The 26,785-nt window shown below is 37.0% G+C and overlaps 1 protein-coding gene across 28 annotated transcripts in view; it reads right to left on the bottom strand.

The window, feature by feature from the left end:
• LOC107128895 (uncharacterized) overlaps window positions 1-26,785 on the bottom strand; it is a 785,137-nt gene that overhangs the window by 241,093 nt on the left and 517,259 nt on the right. The window lies entirely within an intron of this gene.

The raw sequence follows: 26,785 nt of genomic DNA, 5'->3' as shown, positions 1-26,785 counted from the left end.
GCAGGAAAGAAGAATTCAGGAAGTATGGGGTATTCAAATATTTTATGTGCTATATTTAAAGTAGAGCCCCTGCTAGCTATTTTTCATAGAACCATAGAAAGCTAGGCTTGGAAGCAACCTGAGACAGCAACTAGATTAAATTCCTCATTTAATGGAAAAATAAAAAAAGACTGAGACCCTTATGGCTAAGTATTATTCACAGACAACCAAAATTTAAAGCCAAAATTTAAACCCAAGTCCTCGAAATCCCAAGTCAGCAGCTTTTTCAACTCTACCAAAAAACCAACTTAAAAAAATACAAAATGAAAATTCTCAGTTAATAATTCTCAGCATAGGTTTAATTAAAAACTTAATAAGATTAAGGTTAAAAATAACCCTTTCATTTGGTAAAAAAGTTAACCAGAGTACTAACACATAGTTAAAGAGACCATTTTCTTGTTCATTTGCTTAAATTTCAACCAGTAGTTTTGATACAGTATACATCATTTAACTCTTAATTCTCACCATAATAAGGTTAAAAAGTGGCATTGGGCAAATATTGTTCTTGCTCAAAAAGATTAACTATAATCATATAAGTTAGATCTGATATTCACGTTCATTGCCAAAAAATAGATTAGACTGGGATATTGAATGCTGTATTTGTAAAGAACATGCTGTGAATAGTACACATATTTGGCATTAGGAAACTCTGTGTTCTAATCCTATTCAGCTACTTCTCAACTGGGTAACCTTGGGAAACATAAACTCTCTAAGCCTTGGTTTTATTATCTGCAAATTGGATGTATTAGCATATATCTGAAAGGATTCCTCTGAGTACTAAATAAGGTGATGCAAACCAAGTGCCTGGATCTGATGCTCACTAAGGTCTAACTCCTCATCCCTGAATTTTAACAACGATTGACAAGAGAGGGATTGGTGAGCTTTCTGAAGCTATACTGAGTTAACTGGTTTTAGAGATGTCTGAAACTACTTTGAAAGACTGGACACCCATAAAAGAATACATTCTTAAGTCTTGGTTCACATAAACCATTCAGTTCTAGGTTTACTGGCCACTTGGAAAGCTTTTTTTGTATTCACTGCCATTTTATAGTTTCCAAGGTGAAAAATTCCCTTTATTGACTAGTCTAGTGCATATAGGGTATTGATTAAATCCTTGTTGAAAAAATGTCATTGAACTTTCCTTTAGGCATGTGGTTCATACACAGGAGCATGTATGAGTGTAAGCACAGGGGCAGGCGAATGGCTTGTTTTGTTCATAGCTATATCCTAGTGCTTATAGCAGCATTTGGTACATGATGAGTGTTCAAAACTATTTGATATGTGTGTGTGTGTGTGTGTGTGTGTGTGTGTATGTATATACATACATACAGAGAGAGAGAGAGAGAGTGTTTCGCTCTTGTTGCCCAGGCTGGAGTGCAATGGTGCAATCTTGGCTCACTGAAATCTCCGCCTCCTGGGTTCAAGCGATTCTCCTGCCTCAGTCTCCCAAGTAGCTGGGACTACAGGTGCCCATCACCATGCCCGGCTAATTTTTTGTGTTTTTAGTAGAGATGGGATTTCACCATGGTGGCCAGGCTGGTCTCAAACTCCTGACCTCAGGTGATCCACCCGCCTCGGCCTCTCAAAGTGCTGGGATTATTGGCGTGAGCCACCGGGCCTGGCCTTGTTGAATAATTTAATGAAGTGTTTGTAACTTCCCATCCTAGACACTGTAAGAAGCAAACTATGAATTGTTCCTGCTTTTTAAAAGCATTACTTATGTCATTGTATCCAATGAAAAACTGAGAAACAATAGGACAATTTTAAAACTACCTATATTTCCATTGTTCAACTATTAATATTCAAGTTTTCACACTGTTTCCAGCTACTTCCATTAAGAAATGAAAAGTGATACAGTTTCCAAAATTAACTAAAATTAAAGATTCTGTTCTTGAAAAGGCTTTCCTTGAAAGAAATTATTCTGTGTTATTGCTGTCATATCAAAAAGATGGTTTTGCACATTTTTGACCTTTTCTAATAAACAACAAAAAAGTCAATGTTATTCAAGTTTTGTTTGGTTTACACATCTGCCTCCCCTGCTCAATTGCAAGTTTGTTCATATTATGGATTGTGACTTGCTTATGTCTGTATCTGTAGGTTCTGACACTGTCTGACATATATGTAGATGCTCAATAAATGTTTGAAGAAAGGAAACAATGTTTGTTAAATGAAACTTACTTAAGTACTAAAACCCATATTTGTAAACACAATTTTAATGCCTCTTTCACTTTCCTGTTTCATGCCCACTTGTCGAGATTCTTCTTTTTTTAAAATACGTTACTTTTGGGCTGCATTTGGTCATTTTATGACAACTAAAACAGATGGGTGCATGTAGACAGCTTCCATGATATTAATAGGATTCTTTTGAGTGACCAGAGTGTCAAATTGCCATCAAGTGTACAGTAGAGAGGACTAGCAGGCTCTCTTTCCAGTTCTTCTCTTATTCTGTGCCAACTGGGCCCTCAGTCTTATTGGTATCCAATAATCAGCCGGATTACAGCTAGCCCTGGGAGACATGACAGAAAGAGAGTCCTCATCTTGCATTAATTGCTCCTATTGAAACTATGCCACATCTCTCCAAGCTAGATGTTGCTTAGTATCCCTTTGATATGATAATGACATGCTTCTTAGCAGATGAATATGCAAATTAAAAGCAGTAATTTGGTGGCATGCACCTGCTGACACTGCACGGCTATGCTTATATGCTCTGCTGTAACACTGCAGCCACACAAAAGCATCACAGAGGTAAAATTAAATTCTAATGTCGTATATATTAAACAGATGCTTCCACTTTTCTTTGTATATCTACTTTTACAGATTTTGCCATTGGAATCTCAGTTCTCTCTGCATGCAATTAATGGACATTGATGTGTCATACACAGAAGCATACTCAGTGCCGTTTAAAGGAGCTGATTTTAAAGGGGTGGCTTTACATATATGCACATTAGAAGATGAACATTTCTTCTGCATCACATAGAAGCTGATGACTTTACTCATGGCACAAAGACTGCTATTCATACATGGAATGCATCTTTGGGCTGCAAAGCTGAAAATCACTTTTCTATAGCAAAGATGTGCACTGAAATATAGAGATACTTCATATCGCCTGAAAAAAGATTCCAAAATGACTTGAAGAGGCTAGCAAAATACCCAGAATCAATAAAGTAAATTTCTCTGCTTCATGAAGCTAGTTGCAATGAATGAGAAAGCCTACCTGGTGATTACTTAGGGGTGACCTATAATTACCCTGGGAACCTAAGAGTCTTTATCAATGTATCATGTGGCTCAACCAGACAGAATTAAGCATTCTGAAGACAAGATTTTATGAAGAGTGGTACTTATCTGTTTTTTTTTCCCACCCTTAAGTCCAGGTAGTATTCACACAGTTACATGTATATGACAAGAGCTTAATTAATTGAGATTGAACTGTTTAATAAAATAAACACACAGTTTAACCATATATATGCATTTGTATACAATGAGCATTTTATACTATGCATTTAATGATTACATATTATTACCTCAAGTGGATAGACTAAAATTTAATTAAATATTTCCCTATTGTTGAACATCTAGATTTTTACCAAATCCTAAATTATATACATAATACTTAAGCAAACATCTTTGAACATGTAGAATTTTTCTTCCTTTTGATTATTTCCCTGAAGTAATCTTCCAGAAGTGAGATTATTAGGCTAAAGGATAAGGCCACTTTTAAGAAGAGAAACAAATCTCTGGCAAACTTTTTGCCTTATTTCACAATGGTATGCTTTTCAGAAACTTAGCAAGAGAGATATTTTTATGGTTACATGATTGAAGACCTAACTTTCAACTTCCATTATGGCATGTTACAAGTCTCCATCTATGCTGATTTAAACCTATTTACTAAGCTTTTATAAAATCCTCAAGTTAACTGCAGATGTTCTATGAATTTTCTTCCTTTTATAGTCTCTGGCCATTCTAAAAACATTTCTCCAATTCTAGTTAGTTATAGTTTTACAGAACTATAAATGAGCCATACAATTTGATTAATAAAATCAAATTTCAGTTATCTTATTTTGGGCAAAATCCTAATTTATTTATGTATGCAAAAGAAAAAAACCTGTGTCTTTTTTTTACATGGTGTGAGAGATTTTTATATGGATGGAATGGAAGGTTTATGTATGGCTAGAGTTATTAAATTTTAGTTAACAATGCCACGAAACATTCAGGAATAAATACTACAGAGAAACACCTCTCTTAACCTTTCAATCTTGCTCTCTATCTAGTTTGTATTACACTAAGGAATAAGAAATCCAAGGTTATTTCTAATTGCCTTAGCAGTCCTATTACTGGTGAACTTTCTGAAAGTATCTGCTACATTTATACATAATTTAACTTTTTACCTCAAGGAATAATATTTGCATGTTTTCAATTGTTTTTAGTCCTTGAAAAATACTAGAGAGATTGTGCAATAGGACCAAGGTCAAGATTTGTGATAATTTTTTAAAATGTCATTTTCATTTACATTATTCAACAAACAATGAGTTTTGTTAGCATTTGTAGATTTTTTAAGACTTTTAAGTTTTAATTATTTAACAGTCACATTGTCAACAAACTTTAATTTTTTTTTTACAGAATAAAAATAGTGCTTGCAGTAATGTAGGGTGATTTCAGATAATCTTGAAAAGAAGAAGGAAGTCATTCCATCCTTGTCTGCCTCATTTCAGCCTTTGAAAATAGCTTTAATTTTCTAAAATACTGCTTTGGGAACAGGATGTGAATTCTGAAACCCAGGTTATCCCAATATTGGAATGTTCACTGTATTGAGAACGAGGAGACTCAGGTTTTAGATTCAACTCTGACATCGTAAGCTGGGCAAAGAATTTATGCAACTTCTCCGGGCCTCAAATTTTCACCAGAAATTGTCATCCATTTAACAAATATTTACTGAACACCTACTGTGTGCTGGGGTACTGTTTGAGGTGATGGAGCTATAGCAGGGAATGTAGTGTCCTCTTTTCTGGAGCTACATTCTTGTGTGTGAGAGATACATAATAAACAATAAATTTAATGGAGGTTATTGAAGGTCAGCCCCTTTCCGGTGCTACTCACCTTCTATTTTGTCTATCACTAGCAAGCCTTCTGAATGACTCCTCTAAGGCCAAGCTCTCAGTTTAGGTATATTTAAAATAAATACACTTATTATTTAAAGCCTGTTATTTCTCCTGTAATAAAAGATCCTTTCTTACCAAACTTCTGCCTGTAACTGCCAACTATGTCTCTGCTCTCCTTTACTTTTTCAAGAAAAAGTTCTTGTAATAGTTTCTGTATTCACTGTCTCCAATTAATCTTCCATTGTTTTTGGACATGAAATCACTCCAAACAGGCTTTTGTTTCCATTGTTAACCCAAATTTCTCCTTGTTAATGTCACAAATTACCTCCACATTGTGATATTCAATGGTCAATACTCAGTGCTTTTCTTATTATTCCTAATATTACTACTTCTCGGTATTATTAATAGTAATAATAAGCATAACTGCTGTTTACTAGGCAATTCCTATGCTCTGGGCACTATTCCAAATGTTAAACAAACCATATGAAATGGGATCCATTATAATCCTCAGATTATAGATGGAGAAAAAGACACAGAGAAGTGTAGTAACTTTTTCAAGTCACAAAGCAAATACATGGCAGAATGGAATTTGAACCCGGCAGAATAGCTTATAACCTTTATCTTAGCCACTGTGTTATACTGACTTATTGCAGCATTCAACTCAATTGATTGCTCCCTGCTAAAAACAATTTTTAAACTTGGCTTTCAGGACACCATGCTTCCCTGAATTTTTTCCTAGCTTCTTGGTTACTCCTTTTCAGTTTTCTTGCCTATTCTTTCCTGCTGGCTTTCTTAAATCTCGACATTGGAGTGCCCCACAGCCAAGTCTTCCCTTTCTCTCTGTTTCCTCCTTTGGTGATCTCATTACAAATTTCATGGTATTAAGTAATTAAATAATGTGGATTCTGACACCTCCCAAATGTTTACCTTCAAACCAACCTTTTCATGAAACCTAGCCTTGAATATCTTAATGCTCACTTGACATCTCTACTTTGAGACATGAGCTTCTCAAACTTAACAAAACCAAACCAAACCCTAAACTTCTCCCCACTTTTACACCAAACCAGCTTTCCTTCTCAGTTAAGGGCAACTCCATTCTTGAGGAGTTGCTTAGGCTTAAACCTTTGGTGTCTTCCTTGACTCTTCTCTTTTTCCTATACCCTGTATCTTGTCCATCAGCACATCTTGTTGACTCTACCTTCAAAATATATCCAGAACTCAACTGTTTTTCAAATCCTCCATGCCACTTTCCTAGTCCATCCTGCTGTCAATTCTCCCTGGTTTTATTGCATTAAACCACTAACTTCTATCTCCCTACTTCTTCCCTTGTCCCTTGACAGTCCAGCCAACTCGGAAATCAGTCCTCTTGCTTAAATGAAACTAAGACCATGTCAACTCTCTGAATCTTCTAATAGTTTCTCATTTCACAAATAGAAAAATACCAAAGCCATTATAATGGTCTATAAGGTCATACTCAATCTGCCCCCCTATCATCTCTGATCATATCTGCCATTATTCTGCTTCTTGCTCATTCTGATCCCACCCCACAGAGTTTTCTGCTCTTCCTTGAACATTCCAGGACACTCTGGCCTCTTTACCAATTTCTTGCTTTTCCTGGAATGCTTTTCTCTTAAATGTCAGTGTATCTTTCTTCCTCCTTCCTTCAAGAATACACTCAAATGTCCACTTTTCAGGAGGCCTTCCTGACTGCTCTATTTTTATTATACCCCAATATTTTTAATCTTTCTCTGCTTTACTATTTGTCAAACAATATATTTCACTTACTTACCCTTGTTTATATCTGCCCCCCAAAAATGTTTCATAGGCAGTGCGTTTTGCCTGTTTTGTATATTGTCTGTTCCCAGGACACAGAACATTGTCTAGCACGTTGTAGAAAAATTATCTGTTCCTATAAGAGGAATTTCAGAGGTTAAAGAAACTTCAGGCTGCATTCTTCCTTGCATACGCCTTGTGGGAGAAAGCATGGTTGGCTTCTTGATGTTCTCCAAGAGTAAAAAAACTTTTCTGAAAACTTCCAGCAAAATTTTTCTTGCTTTCATTGTCTAGATTTCTGACCCATCACTGGAGGGAGAAGGGGCTGAAATTACCTTTAGTTCAGTCAGATTCATCCCTAACACAGGGGGTGGGTCAGCTTCCCTTGAAGAATACAGGATGTATAGGAAGGAGCAACATTGAAGAAATCAGGGTTTTAGATGGCAGAAACCCTGTGCAGGCAGCCAACAGTGTTCACTACAGACGTCTCAAAGTGAGGGGCTGGAGGTAAGGCTATGCGAGTATTCATTTCCTCACATCATTATCAACACTAAACCTTAGCAATTAAATTAAAAAAATCTGATAACTGAAAAAATTATATCTCACTTCTGTTTTAATTTTCATTTATCTGAGTACTATTGAGGTAAAACACATTTTTATTTGTTAACTAGCCATTTATGTTTTCTCTTTAATTACCTGGTCACATTCCTCACTCTTTTGAGCAATTTTTCTCTGTTGGATTAACTTTTTCTTGTTCATTATTGGGAGTTATTTATATATCCTATACATAATCCTGTGTAATCCTTTGTTTGTATATAGCAAATATTTTATCCCAGTCTATTTCTTGTCATTTAGTTTTGTTTATTGATTTTTATTGGATCAAACTTAGGTTATTAGTTTGTATTAAATCTGTATTAGGTTTTAAATAGGTATTAAAATCTACTAATCATTTGATTTTTAGCTTCTGGTTTTGCCTTAACAGGGCTCGTCTTACTCCAATATTATAAAAATATTTTTCTATATTTTGTGGTTTTAAATACAATCTTTTTGTTATCTTGAATTCACTTTTCTGGACACTGCATTCTATTTCATTTATTTATGTGTCTATTTGTCTGCCCCAACATTAACACCAGACTCTTTCAACATGTTAGTATGCTCTGATATTTTAGAAAGTTTTAGAAGACATTTTATTCACATTTTTCTTTTCTTTATTGATTATTCTCACCTCCAGATATATTTCAGAGTTAACTTTTAAGTTTTTATTTGGTAATGCGTTGAATTACAGATTAATTTGAGGAGAACTGCCAGCTTCACTGTATTGAGTTACTCTATGTATGACTTGGGCAATGTTGTATTCTAGATTCTTCCTATAGTGTAGGAATTATTTAAATGATTTTTAGAACTTTGTCCAAGTAGTTAGATTGTATCAGCTATAAGTTTGTTATTAATTTCTAATTTTGTTGCATTGAAGAGAGAACATGACTATGTAATTTTTCTTTGATGTTTATTGAGACTGTTTCCCGAAACATATTTGTAAATTAAAAAAAAAATCCATGTGTATTTGATAAATGTGTATCTTTTATTTGTTGGGTATATGTGTGTGTGCACATATATATGTGTGTGTATATATATATAATTGAAATCCTATTTACTCTTATTATTTTTTGGATACTTTAATCCTCAAATTCTAGGAGATGTACTAAATAAGATAATGTACATAATTCCCACATTATGAATTTAACAATATCACTTGTATTTCTAATAGATTTTTCTTATATATGCCAAAGCTCCATGGTTAAGTAAATAAAATTTGTGATTTTTATATCTTAATGGATTGTTGTATTTATAAATCTTCCTCCTTGTCACATTTAACAATTTTGGCCCCAGTGTCTAATTTATGTCATATTAATATTTCTTTAACTGGTATTTCTCTATGATAATCAGCATCTTTCTGAAATAACTCTGTCCATCCTGTGTTTTAATCATGCTGTGTCATTTCATTTTGGAAGTGTCTCTTGCAAATAGGAAGCAGTTAGGTTTTTTATTTTTATTTTTATTTTTTATTTTTTTTTGGCAGAGTCTTGCTCTGTCACCTAGGCTGGAGTGCAGTGGTGTGATCCCAGCTCACTGCAACCTCTGCCTCCCAGGTTCAAGCGATTATCCTGCTTCAGCCTCCTAAGTAACTGGGATTACATGGGCCCACCACCACACCCAGCTAATTTTTGTATTTTTAGTAGAGATGGGGTTTCACCATGTTGGCCAGGCTGGTCTTGATCGCCTGACCTCGTGTTCTGCCCGCCTTGACCTCCCAAAGTGCTGGGACTACAGGTGTGAGCTGATAATCTCTGTCTTTTAACAGGAGAATTAATGTTTTGCACTCATCGTGATTATTAATATGTTTGAACATATTACCACTATTAAATATTTAATATTTATTTTCTTAAAAGTAAGTTTTTCCCCTGTCTCTTTGGGGGCTGATTGAGTTTTCTCTACCTTTCTTCCCTTCCCAGAGATTTAAAAATTACGTGCTTTGTTTCTGTTCCTGTATTGGCTAGCTGTGAATTTTAAAAGCTCATTTGTTTAAATGTATATACCTTTCCCTAGTAAAGACAATAAACCTCAGCACGCTATTACTTTCTCCTTTACTAACATTGCCTTGACCTTCAAATCGTATAATGAATTCATCTAGTTTCGTTCTACATTCTTAATACTTGTAAAAATGTACATGACTGTGAGGATTTCCACTTAACCAGAAGGTTCACTGGTTTATTTTTACCTTCTATTTCCTGTATTCAATTTCATTCTCCTGAAATCTTATTTTTGTTTGTTTTCTTTGAGTACTTCCTTGAGTATTTCTTTCTGAATGGACTTTCTAACATGCCTTTACTTTGCTCTCACATGTGAATGCTCATTTGGCTGCATTTAGAATTACACAAAGATTGAGAAGCAGACATTTGAGCAAAGATGGTGAGGGAGGGAGCTGCATAGATATCTGGGGGAAGAGCAGTCTAAGTAAAGGCAACAGCAAATGCAAATGTCCCCAGAGCAGAAGCATGCCTGGTTTATTCTTGGAATACCTACAAGTGTAGTAATTTATTTAAGATCTGTCTTTCCAATTACCCTGTAAACTTTAGGACAACTTCTGTTTTATTTTCAACTGTACACACAGCACCTGCCATAGCATTTAGCATATAGCATGTATGAATCACCCAAAATTTAAACTAAACCCCTACATTATTCCATCTGAGTTTAATATTAATCTATTTTAATGTCAATTGTAATGATAAAGAGAACATAATCATCTCTTTCAGCATGGTGAGCTATACAAAGCACTGAGCCAGGAAAATGTTTCTACTAATTTGTTTGCTATGCGCTCTTAAATAAGTCACTTACCCATTTTGAATCACAAAGTAGAGGCAATAGTACCTTGTTGCTTAGCCACAGAACTATCATTTAAAAATCATAAATATAAACAATTTGCAAACTCTTTATCATTACTAAAATGTCAGGCATTGTTATACTTGTCAATAAATATTAATATAAAACATATTTTTCAAAACAAAAATAAAATAGGTTTTCAAGAAATTTTATTGTAATTTCCTTCTAGAGTTGAATTAGAGTACTTTAGACATAGTATGTGCTCAGTAAAATTTGTTTAATAGCTGCTTAGTAAAATTTGTTGAAGAATGTCAGAGAACATTTCCACTAAGAAAAAATGTAACTAGCTCCATTTTCCAGATTTTTAGGTTGCCTTTTTATAAGATAAGTGGAAATTTTCTCACATTTATTTATTTGTGAAATCAAATGTAATTTTATTTCACTTTCAAAGTACCCTTTTTTAATTGAATGGTTAAAAAGAACACATAAGTCTCTGACACTCTGCTGTCAACACATACCCTACCCCCACCCACTCTCCACACATCTGGAATTGTTCCTTAAAAATGCACCTCTTTCAAAATCAACTTTTCCCACTTTCCCAACTCCATTTGATGTTTCTTACTGGAAATTACATTTGCGATCAACAAACTATACTTCGCTTCCCTTTAACCTAGTAATAACATTCCATATAAATGAAAAAAACCTAAAATCATCCACAAGGCGAATGAGAACTAATGTTCCTCTAGTAATTATTTTGCCAGATCATTTTAGAGGGTACAATACTCTGTAATGAAATACTCCATAGAATCTGGCTTCATGTACTAGAAGGTCTGAATGGAGGGCTTTATGTGATGAATGAAAACATGGCAGGGATTTCAGATTGGCATCATCTGACAGGCACTTGACGGGCAAAAACAAAAACAAACACGTCTTAAAGGAAAGATGAAGAGTTGACAAATCATCAATATTCTTTCTAAAATCCATTTCTAAGCATTTATAATTCATCTCTCCAGTCTTCAATCTAGATTACATGAAGTAGAGCCCGCTGGTACTTCACATAGTTTAAAATCTTAAGAATGATAAAATTCTCCTCAGGGAGCAATTATACTAAATGGATGGCCCTGTGAAAAGAGTAGTTAGTTACTGCCTCGATGATTTCATATCTGACCACTAAAATCACCAAGCTGAGGTCTTCATTTTTCCCACATACAATTTCCCTCATACGTGTTTATAGTATTTTCTCTTTAAAAGCTAAAAGAAAAGTATTCCCAGATTTTGTAATTGCTAAATTTCAATTAAAGATTCAGGGCCTAATGGTAGAGGTAAACCTCTCAAAGGCAATACCAGTTTATGTAAATGTATGAACAAAAAGTACATTATTAAGTGTCATAATACTATCAAATAGTTTACCATGTCCCTGCCTTGAAATCCAGGAATGCTCTATATGTTGGGTGTCTTTAAGAAGATCCCGTTTGTGAGATTGCCATGGTTCCACTGAGGGTCACAGGTGTAAGGACTCCAAGCTAGACCAGGAGGCAGCTGGAAACCCTGGAGTCTTAACCCACATAACCTCAGGTGGGCAGAGGAGGTGCTTCATGAAGAAAGGAAGCAAGTCCAAAGGAGGGCAGGGGCCAAGGAGACAGAACGACTGAGGGCAGTGAACCTGGCATGAGAAAAACTTGCCCCTCTGGTCTATTTTTGTTTTCTCAGTTTTGACAGATACAAAGATACAAGAAACAGTTCACTTTCCTCTTCAATCTAATTTTGGAAAAACAGTAGCAGGACTGCATTGAAGTAGCAATTTGCATTCAACCTTGGGGAGGAAACAGGTGTGCAGGACTCCGGTGAACAGGAAGTGCTCACGCTTCTCACACTACCGGAAGTGGGCCAGGGCTGGCAGACTGTTTTCAAGAGGCAGTGATGCCTGATCTTGTGATTAAAAAAAATAAAAATAACTTGAAATTCAGATTTAAAAAAAAAAACTCTCCTGTTAAATTACATTTTTTAAAATGCAAATTATCTGCAGGATGATAGTGCATGTGTCAAAAGCACATATTTTTGGACTAGATTCTGTACCTAGGCCACAAGTTTGCAACCTCTCTGAGGCTAGCAATTCTGTCTTCATTTTAGGTAAGGTAAGTGTCAACGGTCTCCTACAATAAAACTGTAACTGCAACACCATCTTCTTCTTCCTTCTCCATTAACCAATACTTTTATACATAATATTTTGAGCAGAAGACAGGAACACCCACTTAAAACAGCAGACCTGAACTTACAAGTATAGAAGGTTAAAAAAACTTAGGCTTGTTGCATGAAAATATACTAACATCTAGTACAAGTCATCTCTAATTATTACTTTATAAACATAAATCTCCTTACTTCTTTGTCAACTATGGCTCACATTTCTTTTAAAGTGCTCAGATTTGTCAGAGACAGATTGTCAATACAGTGAGATAATTTCTCTTCCTTGCTCTGCTAGGTCAATTGTTAATATCATTATAAAACTCCCATGTTCACATGTTAAATTCCTTGTTGCAGCAAAAACAAAGTAAGACAAAACAAAACTCAAAACAAACAAAACTTTAATACAAGTGTAAAATCACACAGACCAATTATTTGGAAAGTAGTATTTAGTAGCACTAGTATTTAGTGACTACCAGTTACGAGAAAATATTTTAAAACAGAAAACCCCAAAAACTATGCTAATACTATAAAATATCAAGTGAAATTTCAGTCAGAGGGCATCCATTGGTGTACTGCTAGTAATTCACGTAGAGGGTAAGCTGTAAATCCATAATCCCGCAGGTTCTTTCTTTCTGAAAAAACAGAACCAGACAACTGACAGGAGCATGTTGGTTCAACATCGCGTCAAATTCCGTTTTTCATCTTTTTTTTTTTTTTTCCCCTCTCAGCACTCTTTTCTTTTGCCAAATTGTCAAGACTTTTATTGACATGTCACAGCCTTATGATTCACTGTCAATTTTCTTAGCTTGGATTTTTTATTTTTATTTTTTCCTTTTACCTCTTTTAAAGGGTTATAGTGACAAAGACGGTGGGCTGGACAAGAAGATGACACACATGCTTCCTGATTTAGCCCATCAAAACCTCACAGAGCCAATAGTTTTTCAGTGTGTGGCTGCCTATGCACCAGCTCCACCTGATTGCTTTCTTACCTAGTGTGTGACCCTTCAGTTGAAAATTCCAGCAGCGTGCAACTTGTCTTTGGCAAATGAATTGTAAGTATGCCAGCTGCCAGATGTCTTCATTTTTAAAACACCTTTGAAACTGCTTCTGGCACAGTTCCATAAGCAAAACGTGCTAAGCTATAACTGTAGTTTCCATGCTGTGAGCACAAAAAAAAAAAAAAAAAAAAAAAAAAAAAAAAAGAGGGGCTGATGGTGAGCAGATGGAAGCAACAGAAGAATGTATTGCCTTCACATCTTGAAAAACAGTATAAAATGAAGGTAAAAACAGAATCTGGCTACCCTTATCAGTTAAGTATTTGGATGAAGAGGTATCAGTGACCTATGATACGTTCAATATGCACGCTAATAGTCACCTTCAATAGTATAATAATTTTAAACACTACAGTTTTATGAGTCCAACAAAATAATGATGATACATTTTTCTGAAAATGAGAACTTTTGACTCTGGAAATAATAAATAAATGTAAGGCTAGGAAAAGCTATCAAAAATCAAGATATCTTTTTTACTTTCAGCAAAGCCAAATTTTCTTACTGACAAAAGTAGAATTTTAAAGTGAGGGAGTAAAGAAGGAGCTTCCAGATATCAGGGGCTGGGCCTCAATGTCTATCCTGTTCAAAGTCTTCTTCAAAACCTTTTAATGAATTAAATGATTGGGTAATACCCTGCAAGGAGACAAATTTAGAGAATAAGGTACTTTATCTACATTTAGATTCACTGACATACCTAAAAATTTGTGATTTCACATAACCATGGAAGTAACTGAAGCCCAGAGATGAATATAAATTAAATCAGATGATACAAGTCAATCGGAATTAGCGAAAAAAAAAATAGTGATCCTGAATTTGAACCTGACATCTACAAAATAAAAACAGATATTAACATTTGAGACTAGAAAAAAGCCAGATATGGCAATCTAAGTTCAAGTCCAATTAATTCAAAAAGAATCATTTCAATCAGTATCTTTCAACAGCTTTCATGATAGAAATGGACACATCATATATGAACTATCAAATAGGAAAAAAAGGTAAACTGAGGAGCAAGGACAAAAAAATACATGCCAACAAAAGACCTGGTATAGTGATTCTCAATCAAAAGGTCTTATGGAAAGAAAGCATGCTTTAAAAATAGTGAGCAGCATTGGGCTTGGATATATGCCACTGGCAAAATCATAAAAAAGGAGAGTTTACTTTTCTAGCTTTCAATTCTATGATCTTCATGGAAATCTTTCAATTTAATCGTACATTCTCTGTACATGGTTTGCATTTTTCCACCTCTGTGGATGACAATGGCATAAGCTATTTTTTCTCTTGAACTGTCTTTACCATTCATTCCTGTTTATTGAATTTCTGTTAATCTTTTAAGCATTGGCTCAAATGCAATCACCTCCATGAACTTTTCCCAATAGCTTCTATATTCATTGAAAGAAATCTCTTTCCTAGGTAATTCCCATAGTATTGCTTTTTACCTTCTATGGTCTTGTCTGTCTCCCTGTCTAGACTGTGAGCATCTTGAGGACTGAAATTGTGTCATGTAAGTTCTTAAAATTGCAAAATACCTAGTACATCAAGCACATTTTTACTCCTTAGTAAATGTCAGAATAGAACTGGATGCCTGCTAGCTTTCAGTCCATCCACATTGCCCTTATCCTGTCCTCTTTCTACAACAAATTACATAGTAGGACTTTTTATTCATTAAGCCTAACTCCTCAAGTAGATTTTATTTTTATTTCACTTGTTCTGTCTGGTTCACTATTAATCTGTGGGCAAGTGAACATTATAATAGATCATGTGAAATGTAACTTCCAAGTAACATAAATTGGATTTTAAAAGGAGTGAGGATCTTAATTTAAACAACAGTGGGGTAGGTTTGAGAGATACATTTTCTGGGTCTTTCAGTGCTCTCATGCAAATCATAGAACAAATACACATAGATCTATGTGTGAACACTTATAAAGACAAGGGATATTGACAGAAAAGGAAGGAATAATAAAATATAAACAAACTGCAAAAAATAAAGAGTAAGCACATACCAAAACAATTTGTAAACCAAGAAGTATTAAAAATTCAACCCCCATAAGTTTCTCCCAAACAGAGAAAGGCAAAGCAGTTTCTTAAAACTAGTGGTCCCTTTTTAATAGTCAAGCCACATTTCAGTTTGGTTCCAAGTTTCCCAGAGGAGCTTAAGCACATCACCCAGAAACCTCTTAAAAATTGCCAAAGGGAGTCTGGCCTGAGCTTTGTGAATGCTGCTCTAACTGATGGGACTGAAGGAGAACCTTGGCAGCAAGCAGTAGGAAGGAAAAAGACACCCAGAAATTAAAATTGAAGTTAATTATAGTACTTACAGATTTCCCCCTAGACCTGATTCTTGGTGTTCAACAAAGACAAAAAGCTCTCAATTCAACTTCAACATGACAATGCCATTACTACACCTAAGCCTGTTCTTGGGGGACTGGGAAGGGGAGGGGGAAGACTTGAAGTTGCTCATGTCATTATAGCTGTTTGGGAGAACCAGGGTTGGTGAGAGTATTTCTTCAACTATGGTTAGTGATGGCAAATAAATCAAGAATGATGTTTCTCATGTCCAAGTGGACAGAGTTATTTATTTTTCAAATATTCATAAACTTGACTTCAGTTTTATTCCTCCCAGATTTTAGGTGTGCTCTGCGCTTGGGATATTGATTCATGTGACTAGTAATAAGCAATGCTTATCTTACAAACCTTTATCAGATATCTACTTCTTTTAATTTTGTACAGCTCAGGATCTGGTAATCCAGATGAGGGAGGCAACTTTTACCCTTCACCAGCTTTTACCTGTGGTGACTTACCTATTCTCTGTTTTCTAAGCCTGTTTCCTCATCCACAGAATGAAGACAATTATACCTGCTTCATACCTCTGCTATGTGACCCTCTAGAAATTTTATCAGACCGGGCACAGTGGGGCATATCTGTAATCCCAGCATTTTGGGAGACTGAGGTGGGAGGATTGTTTGAGCCCAGGAGTTCAAGATCAGGCTGGGCAACACAGCAAGACCCTGTCCCTATAAGAAATACAAAAAACATTAGCCAGGCACGGTGGCTTGGGTCTGTAATTTCAGCTATTTGGGAGGCTGAGGCAGGAGGATCACTTGAGACCAGGAGTTCAAGGCTGTAGTGGGCGATGATCATACCACTGCACTCCAGCCTGAGTGACAGAATGAGACCTTGTCTCAAAAAAAGTTTTTAAAGTCAATATATTATAGCTTATAAAATAGGTAAAGTGGCATATATTTATGATAGGCAACTTTATTATCTGTACATATATTTCTCTAAGAGCAGAACATTAGTGATAATGTGTGATACATTATTGGTTTGACTTATTGTATTAGTGATACATTATTGGTTTGACTTATTTCCGACTATATCACTTGAAAAAGCCTAGGAAATAATATCATTCTGAACTTTACTCTGTCCCCCAAAAATGAACTGATTAGGAAAGTGTTATGGAGCAAAGTGATCTAAGCAATGCCGGACATACAATACTCTAGACCTTTGCAATAAGAAATGTGGTCTGTAAATTTAAGTTCTTTGTATATTCTGGATTTTTGCCCTCTGTCAGATGGATAGCTTGCAAAAGTTTTCTCCCATTCTGTAGGCTGCCTGTTCACTCTGATGATAGTTTCTTTTGCTGTGCAGAAGCTTTTTAGTTTAATGAGATCCTATTTGTCAATTTTGGCTTTTGTTGACATTGCTTTTTGTGCTTTACTCATGAAATCTTTGCCCATGCCTATGTCCTAAATAGTGTTGCCTAGATTTTCTTCTAGGGTTTTTATAGTTTTAGGTCTTATGTTTAAGTCTTTTTTTTTTTTTTTTTTTTTTTTTTTTAAGGACGGAGTCTCGCTTTGTCACCCAGGCTAGAGTGCAGTGGCATGATCTCTGCTCACTGCAAGCTCCACCTCCCGGGTTCACGCCATTCTCCTGCCTCAGCCTCCCGAGTAGCTGGGACTATAGGTGCCTGCCACCACACCCAGCTAATTTTTTTGTATTTTTAATAGAGACGGGGTTTCACCTTGTTAGCCAGGATGGTCTCGATCTCCTGACCTCGTGATCTGCCTACCTCAGCCTTCCACGTTTAAGTCTTTCAACCATCTTGAGTTAATTTTTGTATAAGATGTAAGGAAGGGGTCCAGTTTCAGTTTTCTGCATATGGCTAGCCAGTTTTCCAAACACCATTTATTAAACAGGGAAACATTTCCCCATTGCTTGTTTTTGTCAGGTTTGTCAAAGATCAGATGGTTCCAGATATGTGGCATTATTTCTGAGGCCTCTGTTCTGTTCCATTGGTGGATATATCTGTTTTGGATACTGTAGCCTTGTAGTGTAGTTTGAAGTCGAGTAGTGTGATGCCTCCAGCTTTGTTCTTTTTGCTTAGTATTGTCTTGGCTATATGGGCTCTTTTCTGTTTCCATATGAAATTTAAAGTAGTTTTTTTTTTCTAATTCTGTGAAGAAAGTCAATGGTAGCTTGATGGGGATGGCATTGAATCTACAAATTACTTTGGGAAGTATGGCCATTTTCACAATATTGATTCTTATCCATGAGCATGGAATGGCTTTCCATTTATTTGTGCTCTCTCTTACTTGAGCAGTGGTTTGTAGTTTTCCTTGAAGAGGTCCTTCACATCCCTTGTAAGTTGGATTCCTAGGTATTTTATTCTATTTGTAGCAATTGTGAATGGGAGTTTACTCATGATTTGGCTCTCCCTTTGTCTATTATTGGTGTATAGGAATGCTTGTAATTTTTGCACATTGATTTTCTATTCTGAGACTTTGCTGAAGTTGTTTATCAGCTTAAGGAGATTTTGGACTGAGATGACGGGCTTTCTAAATATACAATAATGTTATCTGCAAACAGAGACAATATGACTTCCTCTCTTCCTATTTGAATACCCTCTATATCTTTCTCTTGCCTGATTGCCCTGGCCAGAACTTCCAATACTATCTTGAATAGGAGTGGGGAGAAAGGGCATCCTTGTCTTCTGCTGGTTTCAAAGGTGATGCTTCCAGCTTTTGCCCATCGGTATGATATTGATTGTGGGTTTGTCATAAATAGCTCTTATTATTTTGAGATACTTTCCATTAATACCTAGTTTATTGAGAGTTTTTCGCATGAAGGGGTGTTGAATTTTATTGAAGGTCTTTTCTGCATCTCTTGAGATAATCATGTGTTTTTTGGTCATTGGTTCTGTTTATGTTATGGATTATGTTTATTGATTTGCATATATTGAACCAGCCTTGCATCCCAGGGATGAATACGACTTGATCGTGATGGATAAACTTTTTGGTGTGCTGCTGGATTCAGTTTGCCAGTATTTTATTGAGGATTTTTGCGTTGACGTTCTTCAGGGATATTGGCCTGAAATTTTCTTTTTTTGTTGTGCTTCTGCCAGGTTTTGGTATCAGGATGATGGTGGCCTCATAAAATGAGTTAGGGATAAGTCCCTGTTTTTCTATTGTTTGGAATAGTTTCAGAAAGAATGGTACCAGCTCCTCTTTGTACCTGCTGTAGAATTTGGCTGTGAATCTGTCTAGTCTTGGGCTTTTTTTTTGGTTTGTAGGCCTCAATTACTGCCTCAATTTCAGAACTTGTTATTGTTCTAGTCAGGGATTCAACTTCTTCCTGGTTTAGTCTTGGGATGGTGTATGTGTCCAGGAATTTATCCATTTCTTCTAGAGTTTCTAGAGGTGTTTACAGTATTCTCTGATAGAAGTTTGTTTTTTTGTGGGATCAGTGGTGATATCCCCTTTATCATTTTTTATTGTGTCTATTTGATTCTTCTCTCTTCTTTATTAGTCTGGCTAGCAGTCTATCTATTTTGCTAATGTTTTCAAAAAACAAGCTCCTGGATTCATTGAGGTTTTTTTTTTTTTTTTTTTTTTTTTTTTTTTTTTTTTTTTGAAGGGCTTTTCGTGTCTCTATCTCCTTCAGTTCTGCTCTGATCTTAGTTATTTCTTGTCTTCTGCTAGCTTTTGTATTTGTTTGCTGTTGCTTCTCTAGTTCTTTCAATTGTGATATTACGGTGTTGATTTTAGATCTTTCCCGCTTTCTCCTGTGGGCATTTAGTGCTATAAATTTCCCTCTAAACAGTGCATTAGCTGTGTCCCAGAGATTCTGGTATGGTGTGTCTTTGTTCTCATTGATTTCAAAGAACTTATTTATTTCTGCCTTAATTTTGTTATTTACACAGTAGTCAGTCAGGAATAGGTTGTTTAGTTTCCATGTAGTTGTGTGATTATGAGTGAGTTCTAATTTGATTGCACCATGATGTGAGAGACTATTTGTTATGATTTCCATTCTTTTGCACTTTCTGAGGAGTGTTTTACTTCCAATTATGTGGTCAATTTTAGAATAAGTGTGATGTGGTGCTGAGAAGAATGTATATTCTGTTGATTTGAGGTGGAGAGTTCTGTAGATGTCTATTAGGTACACTTGGTCCAGAGCTGAGTTCAAGTCCTAAATATCCTTGTTAATTTTCTGCCTCATTGATCTGTCTAATATCGACAGTGGGGTGTTAAAGTCTCCCACTACTATTGTGTGGGAGTCTAAGTCTCTTTGTAGGTCTCTAAGAACTTGCTTTATGAACCTGGCTGCTTCTGTATTGGGTGCACATATATTTAGGATAGTTAGCTCTTCTTGTTGGATTGATCCCTTTACCATTATGTAATGCCCTTCTTTGTCTTTTTTGATCTTTGTTGGTTTAAAGTCTGTTTTATCAGAGAGTGGGAATGCAACCTCTGCTTTTTTTTTTTTTTTTTTTTTTTGCTTTTCATTTGCTTGGTAAATTTTCCTCTATCCCTTTACTCTGAGCCTATATGTATCTTTGCACATGAGATGGGCCTCCTGAATATAGCACACCAATGAGTCTTGACTCTTTATCCAATTTTCCAGTCTGTGTCTTTCAACTGGGGCATTTAGCCCATTTAGATTTAAGGTTAATATTGTTATGTGTGAATTTGATCCTGTCATTATGATGCTAGCTGGTTATTTTGCCCATTAGTTGATGTGGTTTCTTCAAAATGTTGATGGTCTCTACAATTTGGTATGTTTTTGCAGAGACTGGCACCAGTTTTTCCTTTCCATATTTAGTGCTTCCTTCAGGAGCTCTTGTAAGGCAGGTCTGATGGCGACAAAATCTCCCAGGATTTGCTTCTCTGTAAAGGATTTTATTTCTCCTTTGCATATGAAGCTTAGTTTGGCTAGACATGAAATTCTGGGTTGAAAATTATTTTCTTTGAGAATGTTGAATGTTGGCCCCCACTCTCTTCTGGCTTGTAGGGTTTCTGCAGAGAGATCTGCTGTTAGTCTGATGGGCTTCCCTTTGTGGGTAACCCGACCTTTCTCTCTGGCTGCCCTTAGCATTTTTTCCTTCATTTCAACCTTGGTGAATCTGACAATTATGTGTCTTGGGGTTGCTCTTCTCAAGGAATATCTTTGTGGTGTTCTCTGTATTTCCTGAATTTGAATGTTGGTCTGTGTTGCTAGCTTTGGGAAGTTCTCCTTTATAATATCCTGAAGACTGTGTTCCAACTTGGTTTCATTCTCCCTGTCATTTTCAGGCACACCAATCAAACATAAGTTTGGTCTTGTCACATCGCCCCATATTTCTTGGAGGCTTTGTTCATTCCTTTTCATTCTTTTTCCTCTAATCTTGTCTTCATGCTTTATTTCATTAAGTTTAGAAGAAAAAAAAAAACTCATAAAAAATCAGCAAAGGATACAAACAGACACTTCTCAAAAGAAGACATTTATGTGGCCAACACACATAAGGAAAAAAGCTCATCTTCACTGGTCATTAGAGAAATGCAAATCAAACCCACAATGAGATAACAATCTCACACCAGTTAGAATAGCAATCATTAAAAAGTCAGGAAACAACAGATGCTGGAGAGGATGTGGAGAAATAGGAAGCCTTTTACACTGTTGGTGGAGTGTAAATTAGTTCAACCATTGTGGAAGACAGTGTGGCGATTCCTCAAGGATCTAGAACTAGAAAAACCATTTGACCCAGCAATGCCATTACTGGGTACATACCCAAAGGATTATAAATCATTCTACTATAAAGACACATGCACACATATGTTTACTGCAGCACTGTTCACAATAGCAAAGACTTGGAACAAACTCAAATGTCCATCAAGGATAGACTGAATAAAGAAAATGTGGCACATATACACCATGGAAAACTATGCAGCCATAAAAAAGGATGAGTTCATTTCCTTTGCAGAAACATGGATGAAGCTGAAAGCCATCATTCTCAGCAAACTAACACAGGAACAGAAAACCAAACACCACATGTTCTCACCCACAATTGGGAGCCGAACAATGAGAACACATGGACACAGGGAGGGGATCATCACACACTGGGGCCTGTTGGGGGGTGTGGGGCTAGGGGAGGGATAGTGTAAGATAAATACGTAATGTAGAAGATGGGTTGATGGGTGCAGCACACCACCATGGCACATGTATACCTGTATAATAATCATGCATGTTCTGCACATGTATCCTAGAACTTTAAGTATAATTTTAAAAAAGTAAAAAGTAAAATGTGGTCTGAGGACTAACAGCATTGCACAACCTGGGTGCTTGTTAGAAAAGCAGATTTCAGGCCCAATCCAGACCTACAGAATTATAATCTTCATCTCAACAAGATCACCTGGTGATTTGTGTGTATCTTAGTATTTGAGAAGCACTGTTTAGAATTCAGAAAAGTGGATTTTTAAAAGCCAAAATACAAAATTCAGATTATTCTGTAGATGTAAGTCTTAATAGAGAAGATTGATTTTAAAAAGAAAGAATCCCAGAGAGGACCCAAGATAGCTGATTGGAAGCAGCTGAGGTCCATGGCACTCATGGAAAGGAATGAAAGGAGCAAGTGAATTTAGCACCTTCAACTGAGATATCTGGGTTCTTTCACTGGGACTGAACTAGGCAAACAGCTTGACCCACAGAAAGTGAAGAGTAGCAGGGTTGGGTGACAGTCCACTCAGGAGGCACATGGAGCCAAGGGAACCCCCACCCCCAGCCAAAGGAAGGGGTGAGTGTTTGTGCAACCCTGCCTTGGGAACCATGCTTCTCTCACAGATCTTTACAATTCATAGACCAGGAGATCTCCCTCATGAGCCCATGCCACCAGGGCCTTGGGTCTGTCACATGGAGCTGTGTGGAGTCTTGGCAGAGCAGCCACTCAGGCACACACAGAGACCTAGGAATTTTGCTAACTATGCCCCTGGGATCAGCAGCAAGGCAGGATAACCATCGGTGCATGTCCCTAGGAAGGGGGCTGGGTCCAGGGAGACAAACCGTGTCATTCTGAGGATCCCACTTCCACAGCACCTCGTGGGTTGAGACCCACTGACTTGGAATTCCAGTTGGCTGGTGGCAGCAGGCTCTGCATGAGTCAGGATCAGGTTCCTGGGGTGAGGGGCAGCCACCATCTCTGTGGTCCAGTAGACTCAGTTGTTTCAGCCTGTTGGCTTTGAAGAATACAGGTAGTCTTGACAGAGATGAGTCACTCACAGTGCAGCATAGCTGCCTTGACAGATCATGGCCAGACTGCTTCTTTAAGTGGGACACCACTTAAATCCATTCCTCCTTACTGGGCAAGACCTCCCTGTGGGAGCTTCAGCCACTCCAGCAAGGTTCTAAAGGCAGAGCTCTGATCTTTCCCTGGGTCAAAGCTCCCAGGGGGAGAGATGGCCACTATCTCTGTGGTTTGGTCAACTCAGCCATTTCAGCCTGCTGGTTTTGGAGAATACAAACTATCTGGACAAGGAAGAACCCCCGCCAACCCCTCAATGCAGCACATCTCCTCTACAAAAAGGCAGCCAGACTGCTGCTTTGGGTGAGTCCCTGATGCCATTTCTCCTGACTGGGTGAGACTTCCCATCAGGGGTCTCCAGCCACCTCCTACAGATGTGTTCAGGCTGGCAACAGGTCAGTGCCCCCTTGGAATGGAGCTTCCAGAGGAAGGAGCAGGCTGCCATCTTTGCTGTTTTGTAGACTTCACTGGTGAAACCTCCAGGTACAGGAAGAACTAAGGCAACTAGAGTCTGGAGCAGATTCCCAGCAAACCATAACAGCCCTATGAAAGAGTGGCCTCACTTTTAAAATAAAAACAAACAAGCAGAAAACAAGAACAATAACAAAGATCCCACAAAAATCCCATTCAAACATCAGCAACCTCAAAGATTGAAGGTAGATAAACCCGTAAAGCTGAGAAAGAATCAATGCAAAAGCACTAAAAACTCAAAAAGCTAGAGTGCCTCTTCTCCTTCAAATGACCACAACACCTTTCCAGCAAGGGCACAAAAACTGAGATGGCTGAATTGACAGAAGTAGGCTTCAGAAGGTGGGTAATAATGAACTTCATTGAGCTAAAGTAGCATGTTGTAATGCAGTGCAAAGAAGCTAAGAATCATGATAAAACAATACAGGAGCTGATAGCCAGAATAGCCAGTTTAGAGAGTAACATAACTGACCTGATAGAGCTGAAGAACACAACATAAGAATGTCACAATGCAATAACAAGTATGAATAGCAGAACAGACAAGTGGAGGAAAGAATCTCAGAGCTTGAAAGATTTTCTGAAATAAGACAGCCAGAAGAGGATAGAGAAAAAAGAATGAAAAGGAATAAACAGAACCTCCAACAAATATGGGATTATGTATGAACCCATGTCATGAATCCATGACTGATTAGGGTACCTGAAAAAGACAGGGAGAATGGAACCAAGTTGGAAAGCATATTTCAGGATATCATCCAGGAGGACTTTCCCAACCTAGCAAGATAAGCCACCATTCAAATTCAGGAAATGCAGAGAATGAGGTAAGATACTCCACAAGAAGATCAACCCCAAGACATATGACATGAGATTCTCAAAGGTCTAAATGAAAGAAAAAATGTTAAGGGCAGCCAGAGAGAAAGACCAGGTCGCCTACAAAAGGAAGAACATTAGACTAACAGCGGACCTCTCAGTGGAAACCTTGCAAGCCATGAGAGATTGGGGGCCAATATTCAACATTACTGAAGAAAAGAATTCAAACCCAGAAATTCATATCTGGCCAAACTAAGCTTCATAAGTGAAGGAAAAATAAGATGCTTTGCAGAAAAGCAAATGCTGGGGGAATTAGTCACCACCAGGCCTGCCTTGCAAGACCTCCTGAAGGAAGCACTAAATATGGAAAGGAAAAATAATTACCAGCCACTACAAAAACACCCTGGAGTCCACAGACCAGTGACACTATGAAGCAACCACATAAACAAGTCTGCAAAATAACCTGCTAGCATCATGATGACAGGATCAAATAAATTAACACACAATACAAACCTTAAATGTAAATGCGCTAAATGTCCCAATTAAAAGGTGCAGAATGGCCAGCTGGACAAAAAGCCAAGACTCATTGATATGCTGTCTTCAAGAGACCCATCTCACATGCAAAGACCCATATAGGCTCAAAACAAAAGGATGGAGAGAAATTTACCAAGCAAATGGAAAACAGAAAAAAAGCACAGGTTGCAATCCTAGTTTCTGACAAAACAGACTGTAAACTAACAAAGATCAAAAAAGACGAAGATGGGTATCACATAATGGTAAAGAGTTCAATTCAACAAGAAAAGCTAATGATCCTAAATATATATGCACCTAATACAGGAACACCCAGATTCTTTTTTTTTTTAATTTATTTATTATTATACTTTAAGTTCTAGGGTACATGTGCATAATGTGCAGGTTTGTTACATATGTATACTTGTGCCATGTTGGTGTGCTGCACCCATCAACTCGTCAGCACCCATCAACTCATCATTTACATCAGGTATAACTCCCAATGCAATCCCTGCCCCCTCCCCCCTCCCCATGATAGGCCCCGGTGTGTGAATTTCCCCTTCCCGAGTCCAAGTGATCTCATTGTTCAGTTCCCACCTATGAGTGAGAATATGCGGTGTTTGGTTTTCTGTTCTTGTGATAGTTTGCTAAGAATGATGGTTTCCAGCTGCATCCATGTCCCTACAAAGGACACAAACTCATCCTTTTTTATGGCTGCATAGTATTCCATGGTGTATATGTGCCACATTTTCTTAATCCAGTCTGTCACTGATGGACATTTGGGTTGATTCCAAGTCTTTGCTATTGTGAATAGTGCCGCAATAAACATACGAGGAACACCCAGATTCTTAAACCAAGTTCTCAGAAACTTACAAAGAGACCTAGACTCCCATACAATAATAGTGGGAGACTTCAACACCCACCACCAATATTAGACAGATTATTGAGACAGAAAATTAACAAATATATTCAGGACCTGAACTCAGCTCTGGATCAAATGGACCTGATAGACATCTACAGAACTCTCTACCCCCAAACAACAAAATATACATTCATCTCATTGCCACATGACACTCACTCTAAAATTGATCACATAGTCAGAAGTAAAACACTCCTCAGCAAATGCAAAAGAACAGAAATCATAACAAACAGTCTCTCAGACCACAGTGCAATCAAATTGGAACTCAAGATTAAGAAATTCACTCAAAACCACACAACTACCTGGAAACTGAACAGCCTGTTCCTGAATAAATGACTCTTGGGTAAATAATGAAATTAAGGCAGAAATCAAGAACTTCTTTGAAACTAATGAGAACAAAGAGACAGTGTACCAGAATCTCCGAGGCACAGCTAAAGCAGTGTTAAGAGGGAAATTTGTACCACTAACTGCCCACATCAAAAAGCTTGAAAGATCTCAAGTTAACAACCTAACATCTCAACTAAAAGAACTAGAGAACCAAGAGCAAACAAATCTCAAAACTAACAGAAGGTAAGAAATAACCAAGATCAGAGCTGAACTGAAGTAGATAAAGACATGAAAAACTCTTCAAAAAATCAAAGAATCTAGAAGCTATTTCTTGAAAAAAATTAATAAAATAGACCACTAGCTAGACTAACAAAGTAAAAAATAATCAGATAAATATAATCAGAAATGCTAAGGGGGATATCACCACTGACTTGATAGAAATACAAACAACCATCATACAATGCTCTAAGCATATCTATGCACATAAACTAGAAAATATAGAAGAAATGGATAAATTCCTGGAAACATACACCCTCTCAAGACGAAACCAGGAAGAAATTGAGTCCCTGAATAGACCAATACTAACTTCCAAAATTGAGGCAGTAATAAATTGCCTACCAACTGAGAAAAGCCCAGGACCAGATGTATTCACAGCTGAATTCTGACAGAGGTACAAAGAAGAGCT

The sequence above is a fragment of the Macaca fascicularis genome, chromosome 2, assembly GCF_037993035.2.
Source record: "Macaca fascicularis isolate 582-1 chromosome 2, T2T-MFA8v1.1".
In the NCBI taxonomy this organism is placed as follows: domain Eukaryota; kingdom Metazoa; phylum Chordata; class Mammalia; order Primates; family Cercopithecidae; genus Macaca; species Macaca fascicularis.
The sequence above is the reverse complement of the archived record's forward strand: the minus strand, read 5'-3'. Positions and strand labels throughout refer to the sequence as shown.